This window comes from Pinus tabuliformis, chromosome 4_2, assembly GCF_031772625.1.
Source record: "Pinus tabuliformis cultivar Carrire ecotype Pingquan chromosome 4_2, CPIR1, whole genome shotgun sequence".
NCBI lineage: Eukaryota > Viridiplantae > Streptophyta > Pinopsida > Pinales > Pinaceae > Pinus > Pinus tabuliformis.
In genome coordinates, this window is record NC_142304.1 from 475124106 (window position 1) to 475150530 (window position 26425).

Here is a 26425-nt window from a genome sequence, read left to right on the forward strand (position 1 = left end):
CATGAATCTCTTGAACCCCCAGATTATCATCTTGCATCGGTGCCTCATGCAATCTCATTGCGATTTCCAGACATTCCACCTAGGTCCCAATATTCTGTTGTGATAACGCAACCCTTAGATGAGGCAGGAGCGAAGCCACAAACCATTCACGGTGCTGCCCATCAGTTAGATTCATGTTATTCTCATGGATCATACACTTCAATATTTGATCCAGATCCTGGGGTGTCTCACCAGGCTTCATCATGATCTCTTTGAATCCCACAATTGATTGCACATTAGACTTAGGTCTAATGAAATCCTTATTCAGCACAGTCTAGATATCTGTGAATGTGGACATCAGATTATCAGTGTAGTACTTAATGTACCATGTTAGCACGTGATATCTGTGATACCCTGAGCTTCCCATACAACCTTTTCGACAAACCAAAACTGGTCTGGATCTTCATTTCCCATGCCATTGAACATAATTAGCTTTACAAAGTTCATCATATTGAACGGTGGAGGAGGTGGTGGTGGTGTAGACGAAGGAATATGAGGCGAAGATAAAGATGGAGGCGGTGTGGGTGGATGGGGTATTCGTGAGAACCCTTGATTTATCAACTAAACAACACTCTGTGGAGATGCCTGTGATGCTTCCTTATCATCACCCAGAGGGGGTTCAATTAGCGGGCTATATTCAGGGTCTGTTCTTCCATTGTTCTTGAATGTCATTCCACTTTGTGTAGCCCCAAACATCAATGTAGTTTCATAACCCAATTTTAACACAAGAGCATCTTAATCCAAGTATTTAATGATTTTAAATACTTACCTCGCGGCCCTTTGAAGAAGCAGCACTCTGCTTTGTCGTAACTGACTGAGGTGTCGACTGCAAACTCTATTATGAACCCCCCTATGATACGATAGAGCCAATGATCGACAATGCGTGTGATCTTATCTTCAGAGGCTTCTAATCTCCGCACTAACTCTGGGGTCCAAAGTAATGGATTGTCAAGCCTCCACCTTCCTTGGTCATCCGCCAATTTCACGATCCACTTGTACAACTCAACTAGGAAGGAACAAAAGAAGATCTCATGTAAATTTGTGTATAGGTATCTTTCCAACCACTATTCTTTCATCAATTGTGGATTCGTGTTCTCTTACACTGCGAATTCGTGGATTTTTCTATCCAATTAGTCTTCCATATCTTTCTTAGTTGGATTCCAATTAAGCAACATCACACATCTCGTTATGCATATCCCGATCCCAACAACAGAACCATTTGTTGGCCTTATGGGCCTTGACCCATGTTCAACGTTAATTAGCCAAAAAAATCCCTACACTACTGGCCCTTTCACCATCAATCCCTAGAGTGCGGACTGAAGTCTCACCCAAAGCAATATGGGGGGATGCAGGAACCAAGTTTCTGCACCCTAAGATAGTTGTGATGTCATTTTATACCCTAAACCTTCCTTCATGTAGACCCATAAGCCCTTTAGGGCTTATCAATGTACTTCTCGTATTTGGCTTTGAAACTTTCACGAAGGTCTCCGATGGTCTTTTGCTGTTATAGCTCCATTTACCACCCTTGGTATTTGTGATGCTTGGTTTATGGCCTAGGGCAACCCCTCCTTCCAGATTTGGTCCGAATATTTTAAAAACAGTGTTTTATTCCCTGTACACTACTTTTCCCTGAGATAAAAGCGTGTACACACGGGTTAGTCAATACCCAATGCACATATATGTGTTAAAACACTTAAAAAAAATAAATTTCCTTAATTATGGGCGGGGTTCACAGGTTTTACCTGTTGATTACCTCCTAGTGCCCATGGCCCAACTGTTTCCCAACTAAAAAACTAATTGGGTGAAGTATAAATAGACTTCTATGGGAAGGCCTTAAGGAGGAGAAGAGATAGAATTATTATACTGAGATTATCCCTGACTGAGTCTGAAGTATCCTTGTGCTTCAAGCACTTCCGCAAGTTTCAGGAAACCCTTGTTTCCTTGAGTGTTGATATTCTCCCACTTGTTTGAGATATCATGGTATGGTTATGGAAGGAGGTTGTTGAAGACTGGGACTAGACAGATCTGGAGGACAGTTCTGCTTGGAGCCGGAAGAAGAAGGCATAGGAAAATTCTCTCCGTGTTAGTTATAGCTTTCTACAATAAAAAGAAGCGTCATCTTGTTCCCGAGATTAAATTTGTTTATGTGTCAGATACTGTTGTAATTCATGTATGAATGTTATTTTGATGTATAACTAATCATTTGCTTATATTATATAAAGTTAGTTTCATTAAAATGCTTTATCTATATGTTGCTATGTATGTTCAAATTGGTTGATTTATAGATTCGAAGATCATTAGGAGTTGCAGAGGGTCTGAACCCTGTTGGAACTACCCAAACGAAGGACATCCGAGTATCGTCGCTATCGCATAGTTTGTTCATATAAGCATGTTTCCTGAGTTGTATGAGTGTTTCTTAATGTAGTTTTCTCTTGCTCTGTTGCGGTTCCAACCCAAAGCCCTAGGGTACTTTCCCGTAACAGAATCTGTGACAGTGTTGTTTGGTCCAGTAGAATCTCAGACCTTAAGTCTGATCTTTTTGATCTAGCTTTATTTTTTATTTTTCTTGAAAAGCTTTGTATATGCACTTTACTCTATTACGGTAGCGTACACACGTTTGTTTCTGTGAAGTGAACTCGTGTATACGTGAGTTTCCTTTATCAGAAGCGCGTGTACACGCCTCTATGCTTGAACACAGTCGCGTATACCATTTTTTGCATTATTTTTTCAAATCTCTCTACCTAGAAATATTTGTCTCTTGGTATGTTTGGTCTCTGAGTGGTAATTTCTATCTTTTATTTAGTGAGCTTACTATTTTGAATTCTCTTTCATTTTAAAAAGTTTTTGCCTAGGTTTATTTTTGAGTGAGTTTTATGATTTTTGTTTTGATACACAAGACTTCTTATACAGGTTATTGATTGTTCTGGCCCTCCAGAACAAAAAATTGTTTTCAATCTTAGTGTCAAGCTCGATTATTGGTCTACTTGCTTTGCTTTTCATCATTTCGTGGCCTTACACCTTTTCTTGCTTTTTGAAAGTTTCTTTTTGACAAATTTGAAAGTGTTTCTTTCTTGAATTTTTGGTTAGTTTGTCAAATATCTTTGCTACCTTTTGGGTCATTTAGTACAAGTTTAAGCCCTTTTCATTCAAGTTCTCATTCGTTGTCGAATTTGTGACTTGCAAAGTTTCCTTGTGCTCTTCTTTCGGTCTTTGAGTCTTTGGTGGAATTTAGAGTGCTTTCAAAAGGTTGTCTTCATTGCTTCTTGAAAAAGAAAGGTTCTTAAAAAACATTGTTTTTGTCTTCTTTTTCCAAGTTTGATTTTGCTTTCTTTTGATTTTTTCAAAATGAATTGTGATCTTTTTGGATTTGTCCTTCTTGTTTGGAGAAGATTTTGTATTCAAAATTCGTATTCTTTTCAAACACTTAAGTTGGCTTATTAATAAGTTATAAACAATTGCTTCCATTCTTTTTAGAGTGATCTAGGATCTTTCATCTTCATGTACACCTTGCATTAGGGTAGTTTTGCATTTAAAGCATCAATAGTCTTTTTAGTTTTTGTGAGTGTGAAGTGTGCTTTAAGAAAAGAAAATAAAAGAAAACAAATTTCTTTATAGAAGTTTTGTAGAACCCAAGTAGAAATTTCTTTTCATCCAAGAACAAACGATTGCATTCATATAAGTTAGTTTTTCATTAATTTTTTTTGCATCATACAAACACCATTGGTTTCATTTCCATTTATCCCTTTGACTTAAAAGAATATCCATTTAAAATCAAGCGCTTAATAAAATAAGCTAGAATTTTTTATATTTTCATCAGAATACACCAACAAGTTTAGGTTTATTTAGGGCCTTGGATTAGGTGAGAGGAGAGTAAACTCTCCAAGGCCGCTCTAAATTGTAAAACATAGTAGTTTGATTAAAGGGAAAAATCCAATACCGTTAGGGAGACCAAGAAAGCTCTGTGACTGGGAGTAAAGCATGAGGGATAGTGAAGATAAGGACGATAGATACCCCCTCTCTTACTTGTCGGATACTACCTCACGACTATTTCACCCAGCTTCTGATACGAGTTGGTGTCCATAATTGCCTATCTTAGGAATCCACACAGGTGGCTGTCGAGGGGAATCTCATGGCACCTGAGGTTGACATTGTATCATGTTTAGCAGTACTTCTGGAGGGCACCCCTGTGAAGCTTGGGGGCTTGCACCGCCAAAGGCTGTTGTCTAGAGGTCAGCATAACTACCTATGATACCTTCGCTAGTAGGCCTGGGGCATAATTACCCCAGTCTATTTTAGAAACACCCTTATTATTAACTTTCTTGTATTTTGGTGTCCAGTCCTAATCACTCGGAGCAGAAATACTTGGAAGTTTGATTATTGATATCTTTAGGGACATTTTAGTGAGTGTTCTGTGCTCCTAGTCAGCCTAGCTTTTTAATTTTCTTGAGTCTTTAAGTAGATTTTATAAAAATAATTCAAAGTGGCTGACCGACCATCTCGACAGTCTCAGAGACTTCATGGGCTTTCACCTACGAGTCTGGAGCCTTCTCCTAGAAGGCGTAGGAGAAATTCTACCAGTGGTTTTCAACCAATGGCAGTAGGCGCATCAGAGATTAATCCTCTTCTTGGGGGCATTAGTTCACAAGATAGACCTGGTATTACTACAGAGTTAGAGAGGAACACACCGATTCTTCCTGGATCATCAAGCCTCCACCTTCCTTGGTCATCCGCCAATTTCATGATCCACTCATACAACTCGACCAGGAAGGAAGAGAATAAGGTCTCATGTAATTTTGTGTATGGGTATCTTTCCAACCATTGTTCTTTCATCAATCATGAATTCTTGTTCTCTTGTGCCACGAATTCGTGGATTCGAATCCAATCATCTTCCATCTCTTTCTTAGTTGGATTCCAATGATGTGACATCACACATCTCGTTATGTAGATCCCGATCCCACCAATAGAACCATTTTTTGGTATTATGGGCCCTGACCCAGGTTCAATGTTAATTATGCAAACAAATCCCTACACTACTAGCCCTTTCAGCATCAATCCGCAGAGCGCGGACTAAAGTCTCACCCGAAGCAGTATGGGGGGATGCAGGAACCAAGTTTCTACACCCTGAGATAGTTGTGATGTCATTTCATACCCTAACCCTTCCTTCATGGACCCATAAGCCCTTTAGGGCTTATCATTGTACTTCTCTTATTCGGATTTGAAACCTTCACGAAGGTCTCCGACATTCCTTCGCAAACCCTAAATAGTCAATGCAGATGCTTACACGCCTTTGTAATTATTCTTACTTCTGTGTCTACCCCGATGAGCTTAATTATTGGTTAAATTCAACATGCATTATGATTATCTTCACGTAAATAGATATTCTTACTTGTGTTCATATGACAAAGTAAAACACATAGATTCGCACATCAATATAGCATTAAATCATAAACTCAATATTCAACATAACATAACCGCAACCATTCATAACATAAGTAAAATAGTTCATACCCATATATTTCCAAAATAATTCTCTTTATTGATGGTTTAGATCTCCAATACAGACTTTAGCTTCCCTATGCACACAACTGTATGGGTCCGCACGCTTAGCTATATACTTCTACCCTAGGCCTATGCGCACTCTACTGCAGAGCCTCTTCCTATGCTAAGAATATTTTCTCTTAGCTCTCACAGACCCATTACATTGATCAATTTCCCAGTTAATTACTCAGAACTAAACTAAAAACTGCCCTAGACTCTTCTAAGACTCCCCTTTTATACATTCCAGTGGCCCGTGGACCAAGGGTAGATCTCATCAAGACAACATAAGCTACCTAAACTAAGGGTGGAAACCCTTTTTGACTATTTACACCTTCACACTCCGCGACCACAAAATGTGGAGAATTTACATTCATTATACAAAACTTGGGCCTTTAGAACCAAAACTTGGGCTTTTAACCCCAAAATTGACCCTAGGGGACCCATTCCCAATAGTCACCAAAGAGATAATTAGTGATGGGCCTTTAACGATCCTCACCAAAAGTGTCACCAAAGAGAGAATTAGTGATGGGCCTTTAACAACCCTCACCAAAAGTTTCATTGAAAATGGCTTTGGTGACAAACCTTAAAGGACCATCACTATATACACTTACAACAATGCTTTTTTAAATACTGTCACCATATGCGACATTGGTGACAGACCTTAAATGTCTGCCACAGGCATGACCCTCTCCAATGACCTATTTTCTTGTAGTGTCTGGAGCCCGATGACAGCTATGGGTTGAGTTATTAGTCCTGAGAGCCTCAGTTGGAACAAACTCTCTAGAGCCTTGAAAGGCTTGGGTAGAGACCAATCTGGTGATGGTTTGTGATGTCTGACCGTGAGCTGGAGTCACTGTTTGATGGGTTGAGGTGGTTTGGCCTCTGGAAGCCCTAGTTCATTTTTTATGGATTGTTCCACAGGATCCAAAATTCATGCTTGGAATATGGCACTGGGGTGACTGGATGAAGAGAGATTTGATCCAACCAATCTATGGTTGGGTGGTTCGTGGAAGTCCCAAAATTGGTTGGTTTTTGCATCATTAATATGAGGTTATTTCTCGTTGTTATTTCATGAGTATTATACTGGTTTATATGTGGTTCATATGGCTATTTTTTCCTTGGTATTTATATTGTTATTATGCTAGTTATGAATATTTATTATGATAGTGGTGAGGTATGGCTCTCATCACATTTTTACTTGTAAATGAATGAAAAATGTATCTATGGCATAATAGATGAAATTGCAGCTAATGTGTTGAGGCACCAATGCTTCTTAGTAATTCACACATAAGTATGAGACCCCTATGCTCAACTATGTTGTTAAGACCTGTAGATTACATATTTTTGATATGTTTGATGAAACTCCTGTCATGGCTAGTCTGGGTCCAGTCCATTCCTTATCAATGTTTTTGTAAATGTATCATTATTCTATTGTGTAGATTCATTTATGAAGGTGTCATTGAGTTCTAGGCAGTGACCTAGGCTCTATGCTAGAAAAAGTGTCACAAATCCTAGAGTCGTAGGCACAACATTGGGGAAAAAAGTCCTCAGAAGCACCCTTGCCCTTGTTGTGGGAGCTTTTGGAGTCTCCTAGACACACCCTTGTTCATATCAAGGAATAGTCTAGGGGTTTGATGCATTAAAAATTCAGTTGGTCTCAAGGGTCAGTTACCTGAGTGGTTGGGATGGCTCTTGAGAGTTTTGTTGTTGATTTGGAAGGTTTGTGTGATGTGTTTTGTTGGCTCCACTTCCTTAAATTAAACATAGGAAGTCAAATCATATAATAGTAAATTTGCATCACATGTTTACCCCAATTGATCGGTTACTTAAGTATATGTGGGAGAGGGTGTTACAGTAGTTCCCTGGAGCCCTATAACAACTTGGGTTTCCTATGATTGTGTGTTGATATAGAATCCTTGGAGCCCCATAAAATTTGGAAAGAGACCAATCTAGTTGATATTAGTGATTTCAGGACTAGTTAGGTGAAATCACTATGGTTAAGGGTTGAGGTGGTTTGGCCTCTAGAAGCCCTGCTTGGTTCTATTTTTGGTTTAACGCTTATGATTCCACATTAATTCTTGGAATATGGTTCGGGGGTGATTGGTTGAAAGAGAGATTTGGTTTAGCCCAATGTATCATTAGGTGGTACGTGGAATTCGTTGACTTGGTTGGAATTTTCTTATGTTAATATGAACTATTTTTCCTACTGATATTAATGAGCATATGTATTGGTTATTATGTGATATTATGGTTGATTTTTCATTTTTTCTATTCTGGTTATATGCTAGTTATATGGATGGTTCTATGATATATTCTAACTATGGTTCTTGTTCATGATTCGATGAGTTATCAAATGGTTGATGAATGCATGGGCTAACAAGTGTTTTTGTAGCTAGTTTGAAAGGGCATGGAGCCTTTTTGGTGATTCTGAAATGAGGTTCATAAGTTTATGATCATATATGCATTCATGACTTGTAGCTTTCATGCTTAAAATATGTTTGATGAAATGTCTATCATGTACTAGGCATGTTGTGGTCAAGATTTTGCCTAAGTATTGATTTTTAGAATTGTCATCATATTTGTAACGTTTCTTGAAAGTTCTAGGCACTTTTTGGAAGTGGCTTGAAGGCTATCCCTAAAAAAGTAGCACAAATCTCACAATCACTGGAACATAATAGAGGATTTGGGGTCATAACCAAATGGATACATGGTTTTTGTTGTGGTTATATCCTTCCAACTGCATGGATGCTATGTTATGGGTGAAATTGTGGAATTGAGCTAGTGAAAAAGAGTTCTAGCTCAAGGATTGATTATCTGAGGTGGTTGTTAGGATCCTGAGTGATCTATAGTCTTTGAGGAGTGTCAATTAGCTTCTAGTTCGTAGGCCCCACTTCCATAACACTAACTTAGAGGCCGGGTCATATCATAGTGACACTCAACTTTCCTTGACCCTGGAGAGCTTGTAAAAGTGGGTAAATGTGGGATGAGACATTACAAGGTAGTACCAGAGCTTCCAGGTTCAGACACTTAGACTGGATGGTATAAATGCATATTGTTATGCATGCATCTTAGTTTTTTATGTGTTTATCATGTGCGCATGTAGGTTACTTCTTTTTATGGTAATGTTATTTATGTATGAGTTAGTATGTTTGTGATATTATATCCCACTAATTTGGAGTGATTTATGTAGATCTGGTAGCCTCCCCTCAGATACATTGAGGTATGATTTGATTATGTTTTCTATTTGGTTTATCTAATAGGGTATGCATGTATGAGATATGATATCATAGATGAAGAGAACAATTGTGGGCTATAGTTCACATGACTCCCCTTACATGCATGATGTGAATTCAATGGATTGGGAAGGTCAGTTGAGAAGCAAGGAGAAGAGTATTCTCTTGATCTAGCAGATACACTGAGAATTATGAGGGAAGAGATCAGAAGTTGTAAGGAGGATAATAACAGGTTGATTGCGGCACATGAAAGGTTTTCCAAATCTCAGGAAAAACAAGAAGAAGTTAATGCAATCATCCTTTAGAGTCTTTTAAATTTGCAAAAGCAAGTACATATGGGGATCAATTATAGGCAAGAGGAGAATGCTAATGGGGAAGATGGTAGTAGGTCTCATAGAGGAAATATTATGGACAAAGATAATATAGTCAGAGGTGGTAAATATTGGAAAACACCTGAAAGGAGGGATAGTACCTATGGATTTCATTCTAGTTCTAATTATGAGAGACATCATCACCATCACTGCCATCATCCTTATAGGAGGAGTGAGAGGGGATATTTTCTAGAAGAGTTAAGAGAATCCAAGAATCCATCATTTGATGGAGAGATGAAGATATCTGAATATGCAGAAGCATGGCTACTTGGGATGAATAATTTCTTCAGATTACATGAGTACTCAAAGAACATGAAAGCCAAGATAGCTACCTTTAGTCTCAAAGGTAAAGAAAATATCTGGTGGGAAGATGTGAAGAATGTCAGAGGCATTAGAGAAGAGGCGATGATATGGGATGCGTTCAAGAGACTCTTCAAGAAGAAGTACCTACTTGATAGATACTATGATGACAAGGCCAAGGAGTTCTAGGAGTTGAAGATGGGTTTTATGATAAATGATGATTACGTTAGAAAATTTATGGAGTTGTTGAGGTATGTTCCTTATCTTAATTCCACTAGCATTCAAAGAATGGATTCAGTTTGATAAGCCTTGATCGCCAGAGGAATCCATTAGGAAACTGAAGCATTATTATGAGTACTCAAATTGTAATTTTGAGCCTAACCATGGCTAGAAAGGAAATGAGAAGACTAAAGGAAAATGACATTAGTAGCGAGGAATACCTCAAGATGCAGGTGACAAGGAGAATGTCGCACCTTATAAGAAGTTTAATATAGTGGAGAGAGAGCATGGGTCTCAGCCCGAGGAGAAGAATAAGGGTGATGGTAGAAAGCCTTTGAAGTGTTGGATTTCTGGTGGAGAGCATCACAGGAGATGTTGGTCGGGGTAGTCCTTGGATTTATGCAGTAGTGGATCACATATAAGCATATTATCATGCATCGATTATCGAGATGGAAGGTAAGAATCATGATCAATTTATTTCCTTTTTTATTGATATTAGATATAACTATAGTTATATCAATCTTGATCTAGTTGATAAGTGTGGCTTGAATAAAGAAGTGCATGCAAAATCTTGATTGGTGCAGTTGGCTACAGGGACCAAGAGAGGAGTTCATCATTGGGTGAGATCTTGTACATTTAGCTGAATGGTATGCCTACATAAGCACATCTAAATGTGCTTCCTTTGGGTTAATATAATATGATTTTGGGAATGGAATCATTTTTTATTCATAGGACTAAAGTGGATAGCTATGAAAAGGATATTGAGTTCCTAGATGATGATGGAGAGAGGAGGATCTTGCAAGGAGAGAAGAGGTCTACATCAATGCGAATGGTTACAACTATGCAAGAAAAACATATCCATATGAAAGGGTGTTTACTATTGGCAGTGCATGTTTCTAGTGATAAATGGAAGGATTTTGAGGATGGGAAGTCTTGAAGAATTGCCTGGTTTTGTAGAAGTTTCAGGATGTGTTTCTCATAGAGATTCCATAATTACCACCTCGCAGGAAAGTGGAATTCTCTATTGAGTTGGTACCATGAATAAAACCAACATCAAAGGAACCTTACAAGATGACCACTCCGGAGTTGGTGGAATTGAAGTTGTATCTTAAGGAAATGCTTGAGAGGGAATACATAAGGCCAAGCGTATCACCTTGGGGTTCACTAGTGTTGTTTGTAAGGAAGAAGGATGGTACTCTCAGATTGTGCATTGATTATAGGTAGTTCAACAAGGTGAACATTAAGAACATGTACCCATATTACTCCTAAATAATTTTATTTCACCAACAGCCAACTCTGAATGGCTAACACTGAACAATGATGCACCCATGCTATTTATTATCTCAGATCGATTGATTTCTCACCTTTTCCTGAGGATGAACCACATTAGTTGGTTCGAAATGTCAACCCAATCCTTACAATGTGATTAATATGAAAGAATCTTTTCTAGATTGATGAGTTGTTTGATTTGTTGAAGGGAGCAACAATATTTTCAAATATTGATCATAGATTAGGATATCATCAGGTGCGCATAAAAGAACAAGACATCTTCAAAACTTCATTCTGTACCAGGTATGGGCATTATGAGTTTGTGGTGGTTCCTTTTTTTCTTACTAATTCTATTGCCACTTTCATGTGTTTGATGAAAAAAAATTTGCCTCCTTATTTGGATAAGTTTGTGATAGTATTTGTTGAAGATATATTGGTATATTCCAAAAATGAGGAAGAGCATGCAAAGCACTTGGAAGTAGTGTTGAGATTGTTGAGATAGCATCGATTGTATGCCAATTCCAAGAAGAATTTTATTTTTTTTCAGACATAGATTCATTACTTGGGACATGTTATTTCCAAGGAAAGGATTGCAATGGATATGGAAAATATTAAAGACATCATGGAGTGTCCAAATCCTAGGAATGTGGATGAGGTAGATCATTCATGGGACTGGAAAGTTATTACATAAATTTCATCAAGAAATTATTGAAGAGTGGATATCCTCTCACATCTTCGTAGAGGAAAGGAAAGAAGTTTGAATGGATGGAGTAGTGTGCAACTAGTTTTAAGTAGTTGAATAATTTCCTTACAAATGCTCCAGTCTTGAAGATTACAGATCCTGATAAGAAGTTTGTGGTTTGTGCAAATGCATTCAAGGAGGGACTTGGTAGAGTTTTGATTCAAGACAAGTGATCTGCTATGAGTCAAGGAAGTTGAATGAGCACAAGAAGAACTATGTGAATCATGACCTTGAGTTGGTAATTACCATTCATGAATTAGAGATGTGGAGGCATTATCTCCTTGGGAGGAGGTTTGTTTTGATGATAGCTCATAGCGGGATGAGGCATTTGTTTGAACAAACTAATAGTAATGCTAGGCAAGCTAGATGGTTGGATACCCTTAGTGATTTTGACTTTGAGAGCCGATACATCAAGGGAAAGGAAGATGCTCTTACTAGGAGAGTGTAGGTGAACCATATTTCAGCTGTGTATTCTTATGGTATAGATTTGTAGGAGTGGAATTTGAATGTAGGGCAGCATGATGACATGTACTAGTAGTTGAAGCAGAGGTTGAAGCAAGGTGATAGGGATGAGGAGTATCACCTCACGACGGATGGCTTTATCATATTTAGGAACATGATTAATGTGCTAGATAATAGTGAGCTGAAGAAGATTATCTTGAGGGAGTTTCATGTTAAGCCATATTTAGGCCACTTGGGATATGAAAACACTTTGATAATTGTTAAGAAGTTTTACTACTGGAAGAATTTGAAGAAAGAGGTGGTTGAGTTTTTTGCAAGGTGTTTTGACTGTCAACAGGTGAAAGATGAGTGTAAGCACCTAGGTGGTTTATTACAACCCATTTTTATTCCAAAATGGAAATGGGAGGTCATTTCCATGGACTTCATTATAGGTTTTGAGAGGGAATTGAGACAACATGACTCCATCATGGTTGTGGTTGACTAGTTAATCAAGGTAGCTCACTTCATTGCAGTGAAGTCTACTAATTAAACTAGTGAGGTGGTTATCTAGGTGGATATTGGTGTCCACTAGCCTTCCACTTAGGCTTCTAGGCATTTTCATCAATTTCCTTTTTTATTGTAGCATTTACTATTTTTAGAAGTTTTTCGGGTCTTAAAATTCCAGAGTAGTTTTGACCCCCTAAATGACATTTCTTGAGGTCCACAACAGGAATACCACAAATCCTATAGTTCTCAAAGAGATATTTCCAACAAGGTATCGTACACACCAAATGAAGATAATATGACCAAGTTACAACCCTAGGAAGTTGGCTGCCCAACTAACCCCAACAGGGCCCACAAACTCTTGGAGTTCCATCTCTTGGGGTTAGGGTTTTAGTTGTTTAGGGTTCTCCCTTGTCATTCAATAATAAATAGACCCTTGAGCCTCATTGTAATATAATTCAGAGGCATGTAGTAGCCACATATCTTCCCAAATATGAGCTACCATCACCCGAGCTAGTTTTATTTCCATTCTGTTTGTAAGCATATTTCAATATTTTATATTAATGAAATGAAGTGTTTTTTTCTGGTACATCTCTATATATATGGTTATATCTATAATTTTTTGTGTTTCTATTTAATTTCGAATCAATGGTATCAGAGTGGTCCGCTATTTGGGATATAAGGAGTTAGGGCTCAAATTGGTTGAACCTTTGCAAGACCGGCCTCACAAATATTGACGGTCTCCTTTGGTAGAAGAGAAGAAAGATGAGGGGGTAAGATATCCTTTCAAAATCCCTCTCGAAGAAGCCATCTAGCGACAAAGGAACGTAGTGATGGAGAAGTTTTCCCGGATCCTTCAATTGCTACCCAAGGGTGACGCATTTCCTTCCAACAGCTACTCTAGAAGCACCACACCCTTTAAGGTACATGTTAACTTTGACATCCCCATATTTGAAGGTCCGATAGATGTGGATGTTGTATATAAATGGTTAAATCTTCTAGAAGCATATTTTTATGTTCATGATTTTTCCAATAAGGAAAACATTACTTTTTCACTTCTTAAAGCCACCCCCCAGGTGAGGGACTGGTGGGAAGCCTACTGTAAGAATAAGGACGAAAGTAAACCATCAATATTTTCAGCCACACCCACTTGGAACTCATTTTTGGATGCCATCAAGGAGTAGTACTACCCTGTAGGGAGCTATGAGGATAAATACATAAAGTGTACCACACTGCAACAAGGAAGGGACCAAGATGTGCCGAAGTTTACCAATGTTTTTCATACCCTTCGTACAAAGTTGTGTATGAAGGATTTTGAGCTAAATTTGGTACTTAAGTACCACAACTACCTACATAGGTGCATCCAGGATTAGATGGAGTTTCTAAACATCTTCTCACTTGGCACGACGTATTGGTACACTGTCAAGATTGAGCAGAAGTTTAAACAGAAGAAGTGAGACTTTGGATTTTTGAATCTGAAGCAAGGGAAAGGCACCCCCAAACCACAGAAGAAAGGACAAAGCCAAGGAAGGGTGACCCAATACAACTCGTTGAAGCTGCAAGAAATAAAAACACCATGAAGGAAAACAACGATAGGAAAATGGTTTGAGTTCCATAAGAGCTCCACTCACAACTCAAGTGAGTGTCAGGCCAAGCAGCAACTAGTGGGTGAGATAAAGGCTTCCGAATCAGACCCATGTTCTGAATCTGAGTTAGAACTCAACAAGGGGAATGAAAAAGGGAAGTAGATCATTTATGTGGATCCCATTGACATCATGGCCACCACCAAGATCCATAAGAATGAGCCTGAAGATCTAGAGGAGGGGGAATGCTTTTTCCACTCACAAATGTGGGTGAAGGGTTCTCTGCTGCAATTCATTGTCAACAGTGGGAGCCAAAATAACCTCATTTCAGCAGAGGTCATGAAGCGGCTAGGCCTACTGGATACAAAACATATGCAACCATAGAGCATGAGCTGGTGGCTTCACCAAGGACGAGATCTTCGTGTCAGCTAACAGTGTCACCTTCCCTACAACATCAAGCCCTTCATGAATGAGTTATTGTGTGATGTTTCCTCTCTTGAATTTTGTGATGTATTATTAGGAGAACCATACTTGTGGAATTAACATGTTGTATATGAGTCTAAACCTTTATTTGTGATTATTACTTTGGGAAATAAGTTGTATAGGATACCAGAGGTAGCCTCGCCTACCTCCATCTCTTTGATCACTGCAAAGAAATGCAGTAAGGTCATTTCACAGACCATGAATTTTATTATTATTATTATGATTTTCCCTCAGGGAAGGAATATTATTGTGGGAAAGACTTCCAGACAGGGCTCGTCTACACAACAATAGCATATGGAAAAGTTCATGGAGTAGTACAGAGACATTTTATTCTCACCCACAGGGGTGCTTATGCACTGTTAGGTCAAGAACTCCATTGATCTGACACCGACATGCTACTATCCAATGGATTGATCTATTAACGCTATGTTTTGGAGAACAATGAGATCAAGAGGTAGATTCAAGAGTTGTTGTAGAAAAGGAACATCAGGCCAAGCTCATCACCATGTGGGAGCCTAATTGTATTGGTACAAAGAAGGATGGGACCTGGACACTCTATGTTGACTATTGGGTGCTGAAAAAAATCATTGTATGGAATAGGTACCCTATCCCACAGATTCATGACCTTTTGAACCAGCTCTATGGGGCCAAATATTCCAGCAAGATTGATTTTAAGTCTAGTTATCACTGGATTCTTATCGAACCCTCTGATGTGTGGAAGAATACCTTCAAATCCAAGGAGATCCTTTTCAAATGGTTGGTCATGCATTTCAAGTTGACGAATTCCCCTACAATCTTCATGAGATTGATGGACGACATCTTGTGAGCCTTCACCAATGCATTCATGGTGGTGTATTTAGATGACATCTTGATATTCAGGTAAAGTTGGGAAGAGCACCTCCACCATATTCAATAGGTCCTCCAAACCCTGCGACAACACAAGTTATGTGCTAATTTTAAGAAATGCACTTTCAGTAGGACCTAGGTTCAATATATGGGGTACACAATTGATGAACAGGGTGTGAGTGTGGACCTAGCCAAGATACAAGTCATTTGGGATTGACTAGCCCTAACTACTCTAATAGAGCTCTACAACTTTCTGGGTCTTGCCAATTTCGACCACAGGTTCGTGTTGGGGTTCTCTCATATCACTTGGCCTTTAGGTCAAGTCACCAAGGGAAGTGTGAAAGAAAAATTCTTTTGGTCTAGAACCCAACAGAAGGCGTTTTCTGAGTTGAAGCACCACCTTTACTCTGCATTGGTATTCACATTACCAAAACTTAAGGTTCAGAAAGATGACTTCGACTATGATATTGGTTCATTTCTCACTCAGTAGGGGCATCCAGTGGCTTACCACAGTGAGAAACTTTCAAAAACAATCTGAAAGTATCCCACCTATTTCAAAGAAATGTATTCTGTTGTGTAGGCATGCCATCAATGGAAGTATTACATTCTAGGGAAGGAAACGATCATCCACAAAGAGCATCAACCCCTACAGTTCATGTAGACATAAGGGAAGTTGCAGAACGATCACCATCAGAAATGGTCCACATACCCTCAACAGTTCCATTTGAACATTAGGTACAAGAAGGATAACACCAATAATGGTGTAGACTGCCTCAATCAGCCACCAATCATGGCATTGATAACTGTGCTCAACTCCTATGGGCACGAGAGTTCGAGGTGGCCGCATCTTTACAAGAGTTTTCTAGCATTTGAAAACACATACTAAACACTACTGGAAGGTAAGAACGCTCCAAAATTTCACCTCCACAATTCATTGTTATGCCACTTGGGACACATCTATGTTCCTTCAAGTGAGCGTGCCAAGATGATTTGGGAGGTGCACTATATTCAGGTCGTTGGACATTTCAGAGTAGATAAAATAGTGGCAGTACTAGAGAAATATTTTTATTGGTCGAACCTTGGTCAGGATGTTGGGAAGTACATTTGATCTTGCATTGCCTGTGCCATTTCCAAACTAACCATCAATAATCAAGGCCTATATACTCCTTTTCCTACTCCTAGTCAATCTTGGGAATCCATATCCATGGATTACATATTCGGGCCTCCCTTCTACTAAGCACGACAACACCTATGTTTTCGTGTTCATAGACAGATTCTCTAAGATGACCATTATGGAAGCCTACAAGAAGAGTATCACATTAGAGGCCACTGCTAAGCTCTTCTTTAAGCGAGTGTGGGTACAGTTTAGGATCCCATAGTCCATTGTCTTAAATAGGATAACTCATTCCTAAGTGAATTTTGGTCAAGTCTTTAGTTGATGTTGGATACCAAACTTACTGATTCCAGGACTTTCCACCCCCAAACTAATGGCCAAACAAAGGTCATCAACAGGATGATTGTACACATTCTACGCATGTACAACTTGAAGCATCCACACACATGGGATGAAGGCCTCCCCTATGTCGAGCACAACTACAACATAGCTCTCCATAGTTCAACATGCCACAACCCCTTTAAGGTAGCATTGGGATTTCAACCATTATATCCCATCGATGTGGCCATGCCATTTGCAGCAACTCGGGCAGATTTGACTCACATCCAGTCTGAAGTCGTCAGGACTAAGAAATTCATTGAGTACACTCAACACCTCTGCCAGTAGTTCTAGGATATATTAGACATAGCCAATGCTAAGTACAAGTAGCACCATGATCAACATTGGGTTCCACACAAGTTTCAGGTGGGCGACAAATTTTGGCTACATTTGCAAAAGTAGCACCTCACTGGACCCCACAGTAAGCTTCACCAACTCTGATATGGGCCATACACCATCACTTAGGGGGTATGGGAAAATTCCTTTGAGCTCAACATTCCACCTTTCCTTGGTCTGCACCCAGTGTTCAATGTAGACCACTGTGTGGAGGTAAATCTCCTTTGCGGACAGAGGCGATCCCTACTAGCCCAAATGGGGTCTAGAAACAATCAAACAATGCTAAAACACAGGTTCCTAATTACAAATCAAAGACCGATGATGAGGGCCTACCTGGATTGCAACACTAATATTTGTAGAAGAGTCGTTGCTCCCGTTCCTTTGCTCTGGTTGGTCACAATCCCCACGATCCTCGTGAACGGACACCTACACATGCAAAGAACGACACAAATACAAGCATAAAATCCAATAGATGCAACTATATATCAGTCAGAAAGGATATAACTCAATCATCATTACAAAGACAATAAGAGTGGAACCATAATGATAGTCGTTTATTATTGATAAACAACAAAGAAGAATACAACCATAGTTCTGACGTCAAATCCTCCTTTGGTTGGGTGATCAGCAGCACATGCCTTGCAAAGCTTGTTGGGAATGGGGAACAAGCCTCTCTCTCCTTGGTTACTTGGACAAGAATCTCCTCACTTTAGATTTAGCTTCATGGGAATGAAGAAGGCTTCTTGTAGCATAAGCTTAGCAATTCTCAGACTTTTGGACTTAGAATTTGGAACTTGGAGACTAACTTGTCAAAGGCAAAAGGACAAGCTTTTATAGATAGAGGAGAAGGAGTTAGGGTCATCCACAAGATTCATGGGATTGGCTTTATCACTAAGAAGCTTCCACGAGAGGTGGAGAAGTACTTCCCTTCTATGGAGATTTGAAGCCCAACTGAATTAACTCAAGATGGAATCAATTCATGAATAGGTTAGGAAGAACCTTCGTAAGTTTGTTTGTTAAAAAATTTACCCAACTAGGCTGGCACGAGTGTGACTCTGAGACAGAGCGCCAGCTGGTGCTCCCTCTTTGGAGGATTTCCCCCATTGGTGCGAGTGATGCACAGTGGAACCACACCAATGGAAAAAGGGCTATTTTTATGGGTATTTTGTAGAAGGTGTCTTCAGGGCATATGAGGTACATACTTAGGGGAATACAATGCAAGTGTTTCCAGGTCATGTCACTTCTCACAGGTCCAGGAATAAGTCCTCCAATGTGTGGGAGAAGGGGTAACAGGGACAGTGACAAATTACTGTGTAATAGATGCCCCCTAAAGCATGAGGCCCAAGAGAGAGAGGGGTGAAATGCTTTACAAGAACATGGCCAACTGAAAACACTGTAGCCGGAGAACCTGCATGAAGAAGTACAACTGATATCTCAAGTACATGATGTATGTGGTATGGGCACAGCCATCCATAGCAGAGTACATAAAAATCTGGATCCGAGGTATGGGCGCAACCATCCAGTAAGGATCGATAAGTAGACTCAGGCATGGTCGCAGCCATCCAGTGAATGAGTCATGTAATGATCATAATAATCAACAAAATCGCAACCTGGATCTCAACAGACAAAATCCAGGGTCTTGCGCTCCATCTTGACCCAAACAAAGTACAAGTTCAAGCATGCAAATATGGGAGTCGAAGTTGAACATGCAAGAACATCGTTTGATTACCAGTCAATGATGAAAATTGTTAATAGATGCGAGAGGTACCACCAATAATGACAATGGTCCTCAAGGTACTATAGGTACAATCTACAGCGTGCGAATCAGTGAGCTGGCATCGAACACCCATAGAATCATTCGATCAGAGGCCAATGATGAAAACCTCACGTCGAACACGAAGAACCTGCCATTGAGGCATGCAGGCTCCAAGGCACCTGAAGGGAGTCTCTAGGTCAACTTCCTGGATAATGAGCTGAAGTCGACAGGAAGTGACCTTGATCGAAGGTGGGCCATAATGTTTCCCACATCATCGACACGAGATAGAGAAGGATAAAATGTTTTGTGTGAGGTATCAGAGGGAGGTTGAGTATTCTACAGAGGTCAACTTCTCTTGAACATATTGGCGGCACAACAGTGGACTTGGCAGTATTTAACATCAAATGATCAAGGGTCATGGTGATAAGGTAATGAGCAGATGAGAGGTCAAATAGGATAACCCAAACCCACGGAGGCAAGTGTAAAAACAAGATAAGATGTCCCCACCCAGACACGAATGCAGACAATTGCCATGTTCAAGAGCGACATAATGCCGACATGACAATAATTGTGGTCCTATTTTCCCCACCATTGCTGGCGAGTACCCCAGTTATTTTTTGATGACAAGCTTGACGGGGATAGCATATGCTTGAAAGGTGTCATTTCGACGGAATCCGATGTCATTAAATTTTAATGAGTCTGACAAAGGAAAACTCAGCGTCTTTTCATGTTTAGAGAGTTTGAAAAGACAGTAGAAAAGGAAACTCCAGGGGTATCCTTTTTCGTAAAGTTGTGTCTCTCGAGCCCAGAAAGGTATAAAACAATGCTTGAACGAACCGCCCGACCATTACGATCGAGGAGTACTTTTCATGAGTAGTGATTTCGACCTAAAAAAGTAAAAGAACGATTGAAATCATGTCGTTTCGCAACCGATAACGAGCTTGAAACAACAAAGCCCGACAATCTTTTCACATTTATACGGTCGGAAAAGAGCTTAAAGGCGACTGTCTCTTATTCCATTTAACGAGTTAAAAGGGAAAACTCGGCAATCTTTTCATCTTTAAATGGTCAGAAAAGATCAGAAAGCAGACCTCCATTTTTATTTTCTTTAACGAGTCAAAAGGGGAAAAAAATACTCGGCAATCTTTTCATATTTTACGAGTCAGAAAAGAGCTTAAAGGTGACTCGTCCTAGAGGAACGAGTGGTATAAAGGGTAGCAACTGGTTCCGGCAATGGTGGAACTACTCAAAACATGTAATGGTCAAGAGGTTGGCTAATAAAACCACTCATCGCTGCGGTTCCTCAGGAAAGGAAAAACAACCAAGTGAAAGCATATGATCAGCCAAAGAGATGGTGGCGATGGAATGAAACAACCAAGGCTCATCTAACAGAATTCAACAGATAAAAATGGCAGTCACGATATGTAAATTGTGTATGGGTTCATTTTTACACAAGCTTGAACCATGGAGAACTTTGCTTGGATTTGGTTTCATGTTTACACAAGCTTGAAACGAAAAACTATGCTTGTTATGAGTTCGCATGCCCCCAGCATAATAACGCAAATCGAGGTACATGCCCCCCAAGCTTCATTGCATTCAATGAGGTGGATGGAATGTGTTATCACTTAGAACTATAAACATTTGTATATATAGTCTTTTGTCCAAATTAAAGTTCAAAAGTTGGTGTCAAATTGTTTTTATTCTATGTTTCTTACTTAGGTTTGGAGTTTTAAAGGGGTTTGATGTAAAACGTGCTCTAATCTTATTGGTCATCCTCCACCATCATGGTTTCATAAGTCATGTCTTGTCTCATTCATATCACCAATCCTTTCCATAATTTCGCAGCGCAGCCTCCTATTGGTCAGTTTTGCAGCGTATTTCCGTAATTTTGCAGCGCAGTTTCTTATTGGTCAATTTCGCTGCATAATCATGGTTTAGCCATTCCGCAGCATGTCACCATCAAGCCGTTTCGCAGCACATTTTGACAATTCTAAACTAGCCGTGCTGCGAAATCGCGGATTCCTGCATTTTGTAGCAGATATTTTTCAAAGGGTCAAGTCAGTTGTTGAGTCATCGTTCCCGTCCGTTCATGTCAGTTGGCGTACCTCCCAAATACTCATAAACCATCACTCCACCAATAGGTTTGTAGGCATGCACATTAATATTATTCAAATTGGTTTTGCCGTGCATAGGTTTTTCATGATGATCTTAAATGCTACGTAAACAGCCAGCCTGGGTAATGAGATATTTGAATTGCAAGCGAGCCCGAGTTTTTCAAGTGAGCCTGAATTGCAAGCGAGCCTGAGTGAAAAAGAATTGAAACATCAGTTTAGTTGAAGCTGTTGGTAATTGACTGTGCAGAAATTTCAAAGGAAAAATGGAGAGGAAGGGGCATAGGTCTGGGAAATGTCAGAGAACAGAGTATGAAGGTTTGGACCTCGCAATAAGAGATGAAGGCGTGAAGAAATCCTTCAAGGATGCCGACTGTTGGAATTTCTGTGAGAAGCTGCAAGGTGGCCATGCTCAGGTAACAAAGGATTTTGCCTTAAATTTCACCGGTTTGAATTCTAAAGTTGCTATGCTAGAGGTTCAAGTGTCCCCTGAGGCCATTGCTGCTGTAACTGAGATTCCAAGGGGGGGACAAGAGTGGTTTAAGAACTTTAAATTTGATATGAACCCCTGCAAAGAATTTCTAAAGGAAGCATATGTGAATGAGGATCTAACAAAAGCACTCCAGTAGAACAGTCATTATTTCCCAAGGAGGCAATGTAATAGCCATAAAGGACCATCTGGAGGCAGAAAAGATTGAAATTGATAAGGTGAAGAAAGCCACTAGGGAGGTTTCAGTCAGATATGCAAACTATCGGAAAGCTGTGTTGAAAGGAAGTAAAAATCTATTAAGCCAGGTGGATTCAGTAGCTGATGTCTACACATGGACAGTTCCAGCTCTCAAACAGGCCCAATCCATCAGAAAAATAAACATGTGTTTAAAGGCCGAGAACAAAGCCATGAAGAGGAGGATTGAAGACTTGGAATCACAGCTAGGTCAGTGGAAGAAGGTGGAAGACTTAAAGGCTCAGCTAGATCAATTAGCTGTTAAATAAGGTTGCTACTCAAAGAGAGGTATTGTTCTAAGTTTTGTAAAATTTTGGCTTAGTTTCATTATTTTGAAGGCATCCAGACCCCTGCCATATATAAAGGAGTTTTAACAATTGGAGGTATAAGCAGTAAAAAGCTCAGAACAAATACAAGCTGTTTAAACAAAAACAGCAGTTTCGTAGCGCGCTACGAAACTGCTGTAGGTGCTGTTTTTGAACAAAGACAAACAGTTTGATGGGAGGATCAAATATTTGCCAAAGGAAATACCTAAGGAACATTAAGAAGACCGCATGAAGTTAACATAAGCCATTCAAATGATGACAGGCGTGCCTCTTTTGTAAAGTGAAGTGTGTTTGCCTCAAGTTAAAGTTTCCATCATAAAGGCACTTTATGTTCGGTTATTAGGGTTTGGAAGGAGGTGCATACGAGGAGTATTGTTTTGGCTTGTACACATGTTCATCAATGAAGCCTCCAACACATCTGAAATATGGTGATGCTCATCATTTTTGGGGTATTAAAGAGCTGGAGACATGCTGCTACATTTTCGAAGAGTGGTGGAAGACAAGGACCGGAAAAAAAGGGGTTTTCTTTCCTAATATTATTGAACCGTTAATGCATCCAGTATCCAAAGCTCACTTGGAGAATTGCATCCTCTTCTCAGCTATCTCGGCCAAACTGAAAGGAGACAGGTGTCAAAGAGCAAAGAAGAATCATCCTACGAGGAAGACAGAATTAGAGATATAGTTTAATTAGGACTCTTTGTAATTCCAGTTCAGCATTTAATGTATTTAATGAGTTAGTTAAATAGCAGATAGGGGTAATTAGTAGCAGTCATCGAGCTCCCCTCATGCTGGAGGAGGAAGCTCAAGGTAGTTAAGGATATGTCTCTATATATAGAGAAAACTTTGATGTAATGGAGGTTGGAGACTTGAGAAAACAGAGTTTATTTTTGGCTTGTGTAAAAACTTATTTCAGTAATACAAATGACTGCTTTTTCTTCTCAGGATTCACACAGTGTTTCAAATGCTCAAGATATATGTGGTTTTGTTTTATCTTTTATGTTTTACAGCTGTATAAATACACAATCACTCAGAATTCACATTGTTGCTCTGACTTCCTGTGTGTATTTGTAAGTTGAGGTTTCTATGAGAGGTATTTTGAGTGTTTAAACATTACATGCCCTGACTTCTATGAATGAGTAGTTTTATAGTTTGCTGAAGTGATGATTAACTCCATGAGCCCAATGGAAGTCTTTGTAATGTCTGTCCAGCCAACATATGTGTTAAATTTACTTTGAAAGAGTTAGCCATCTCATCAATAATTAAAATCAATAACCTTTTGAGAGAGCCCTCTCAGGCTAAGGAGGCTAAGCCTTAGTCAAAAGTCTGGTTTGAAATAGTTACACAGAGTCTTGCTGATTAGCAGCCTTTCAGTGCTTGATTTTGTGATAATAGAATGAAGGTTCACTTTCAATATCTTGGAAAGACTCGACTGGTATTTTACGAGATCTTAATCAAAAGACTCGATCGGGAAAAGGAGTTGTTTCATTTTTTAATGAGGTTGACACAGTAAAAGAACTATCCTCATAACCCTTGTTTCATTTTTTAACGAGCTTGACACAAGACAAGGAAATGTGCTCCAGACCTAGTTTCATTTTTTAAGGAGTTTGACATAGGAAAGAGAACTATGCTCCGAACGGACCCAGTTTCATTTTTTAAGGAGCTTGACATAGGAAAGCGAACTATGCTCCGAACGAACTTCATCATAATGAACAGGAAGTCGTTGCTTCCAAGAGTGTCACTCCCGGGGGAAGGACAACATCTTGGAAGTCAAGACCCAATGCCCCCAGGACATTATGCACGACGGCATCATTACTGGATACAGGCACGAGATAAGTAGCCACGTAGTTGACCTACAGTGGGGCAGTTACAATTGGTGGATAAAAACCAGGAGGGGATGACAACTGCGCAGGAGGCACCGGGGGACTAAAGAACAATAATTGATCTATAGTCATGATTCTTCCATCGTGTGGAAAGCAAACCACATGGAAAAGTGAAGAGACAAGGGCCCCCATGGCATAAACATAGTCATGGCCAAGGAGAAGACTAAAATCTGGAGCACCTTGGGTAAGCAGTACGTCTATGTAGATGGTTTTGCCTCCCAAAGTAATAGGGAACTTTGGAAGGATCCCTAATGGTTGACTGGTTCCTTCGTCAAACGCTACCAGATTCTGTGCGATCGACACAAGCTGTGGGGAACCCAAAGCTTGACAAGTAGTGGACGGCATAAGACTGACCGACGCACCCTCACCCAAAACAGTGCCAAGTACCGCTTTATCATAGGCATGTACTGTAATTTGGAAAGGCACATGGGATGGAAGGCGGAATTTAGTTAGGTAATTCCAGTCAAAGGAAGCGACCAAACTACTTGGTGGGGGAATCGTATGATTGCCCCCATGCTCTAAAGGAACCGAAGAGGGACTCTCGGGATCAGCTGGGATAGGAGAGTCATTTCCGGATTCAGGAGAATCTGAGGAGATGAGAAGAGCATGAGCATGATGCTCTTCTGAAACAGAGTGATCGACGGGTGGTGAACTTGAGTCGACACTCTTTCCAACCAATGGTTGGTCTGGAACAGGCTTGGCACTGCCAGGTTCGGGAAGAGGATCCTAGACAAGAGAAGAATCTAAATCAATCTCTTTGTCAACAGGGAGATGATCTGTAGCTGTAGAGAGACATTGATAACAAACGGGAAATTGGGGTGAGGAAGCTGTAAGACTTTCCAAGAGAGCGAAAGCTTTATCCATGAGCGAACAAAGGTGAAGGGGATGGTTGCCTTCACATAGTCTACAGGGGATTCGAATCTTCCCTTTCTTCTGAATGTTGTCAGTTGATAGGGTGGCATCGCCATGAGCTTCAGAGGACGATGAGGGACGAGCCAGATCGCGAGACCATACTTCTAGGATCCTGGGAATACCACGACAATCACGAAGAATATGGTCACCTTTGCACAATTTACAAGGAAACTTAACCTTCCGCGAAGGAGCAGAAGGTGGTTCATCCTGGGGTGGATTTGGAGCAGTAATTGCACTTTTAGCCTCTTGCTTATGAGACTTCTTCTTCTTTGTCTTCTTCCTCTTCTTCTTATCCACCTGGTTACTTGAATCCAGACTTTCACCAGGAAAAGTAGAAGATGAGGACGTAGAAACAGGCGAAGAAGGGGAGAGGTCCACCTTGGAATAAATATGATGTTGTTCGGGTGGAGGAACTGATTGACCAGTAGTTGAGACATTAGAGACCACAGAGGTTGAGAACAACCAAATAGGCAACCTGATGGTTAACCCAGGAAAGGACAAAGTTGCCATATACGAAGCACCGACATTTCCAAAAGAAGGAAATGGACTAGGGTTTCCATCTGGGGGGATGCCTGGGTTGGTAAGCTCCAGAAAAGTTGCCATCACAAATGAGAAAGAACCCTACTCAAACTAACACAAACAAGATCTAACCAGGTAAATGTGAATCGTGGCCAAATAAATTTTAAGACGCAATGACATAACTTGACCTTTTAATTTTTTAAGAGTCGAGAAAAGGACAAAAAGATGACTCTAGTTGCCTTCGAATGTTTAATGAGCCTGAAGTGACAAGTGCTCAGATGAGCCTTTTCTTTTAGGGAGTCCGAAAAGGATCAAAAGTGACTACTCTGGACAACTAGGCAAAAGGTTTATCAAACAAATCCGTAAAACTACATATACACCTTGGCAATCATATGAAAACCAAGGACTTTCCGTACGACAGTCAGTCTTCCTGAATGTTGTGTTCAGTGCATTACAGGTCGTAAGGCAGCAGACACAACTTCCTATGGATAAAGGATGATAACCTAGTGGGGTCTCCCCATATACTCGACGGTATGTGGGAGCTCAAATCCGTACTAGACCACTATTGCGTCACGGAAGGAGGAATCTCCCAACCTTGAGTTAAACAAATGTGACTAGGTTTAACGATGTCGGAGCACGTCTCTAGCCTAGACCTCTAAATGTGTGCGTTATGTTCCAATGCGTTGTTAGATTCATTCAGTTCATTTTAAAGTTGATCTTGTATTAGGTTTCAGTTTTCAGGCCTTACCGTATGTGATATCTCAAAATTCACTAAATGCAAACTATATGCCAAAATATGTC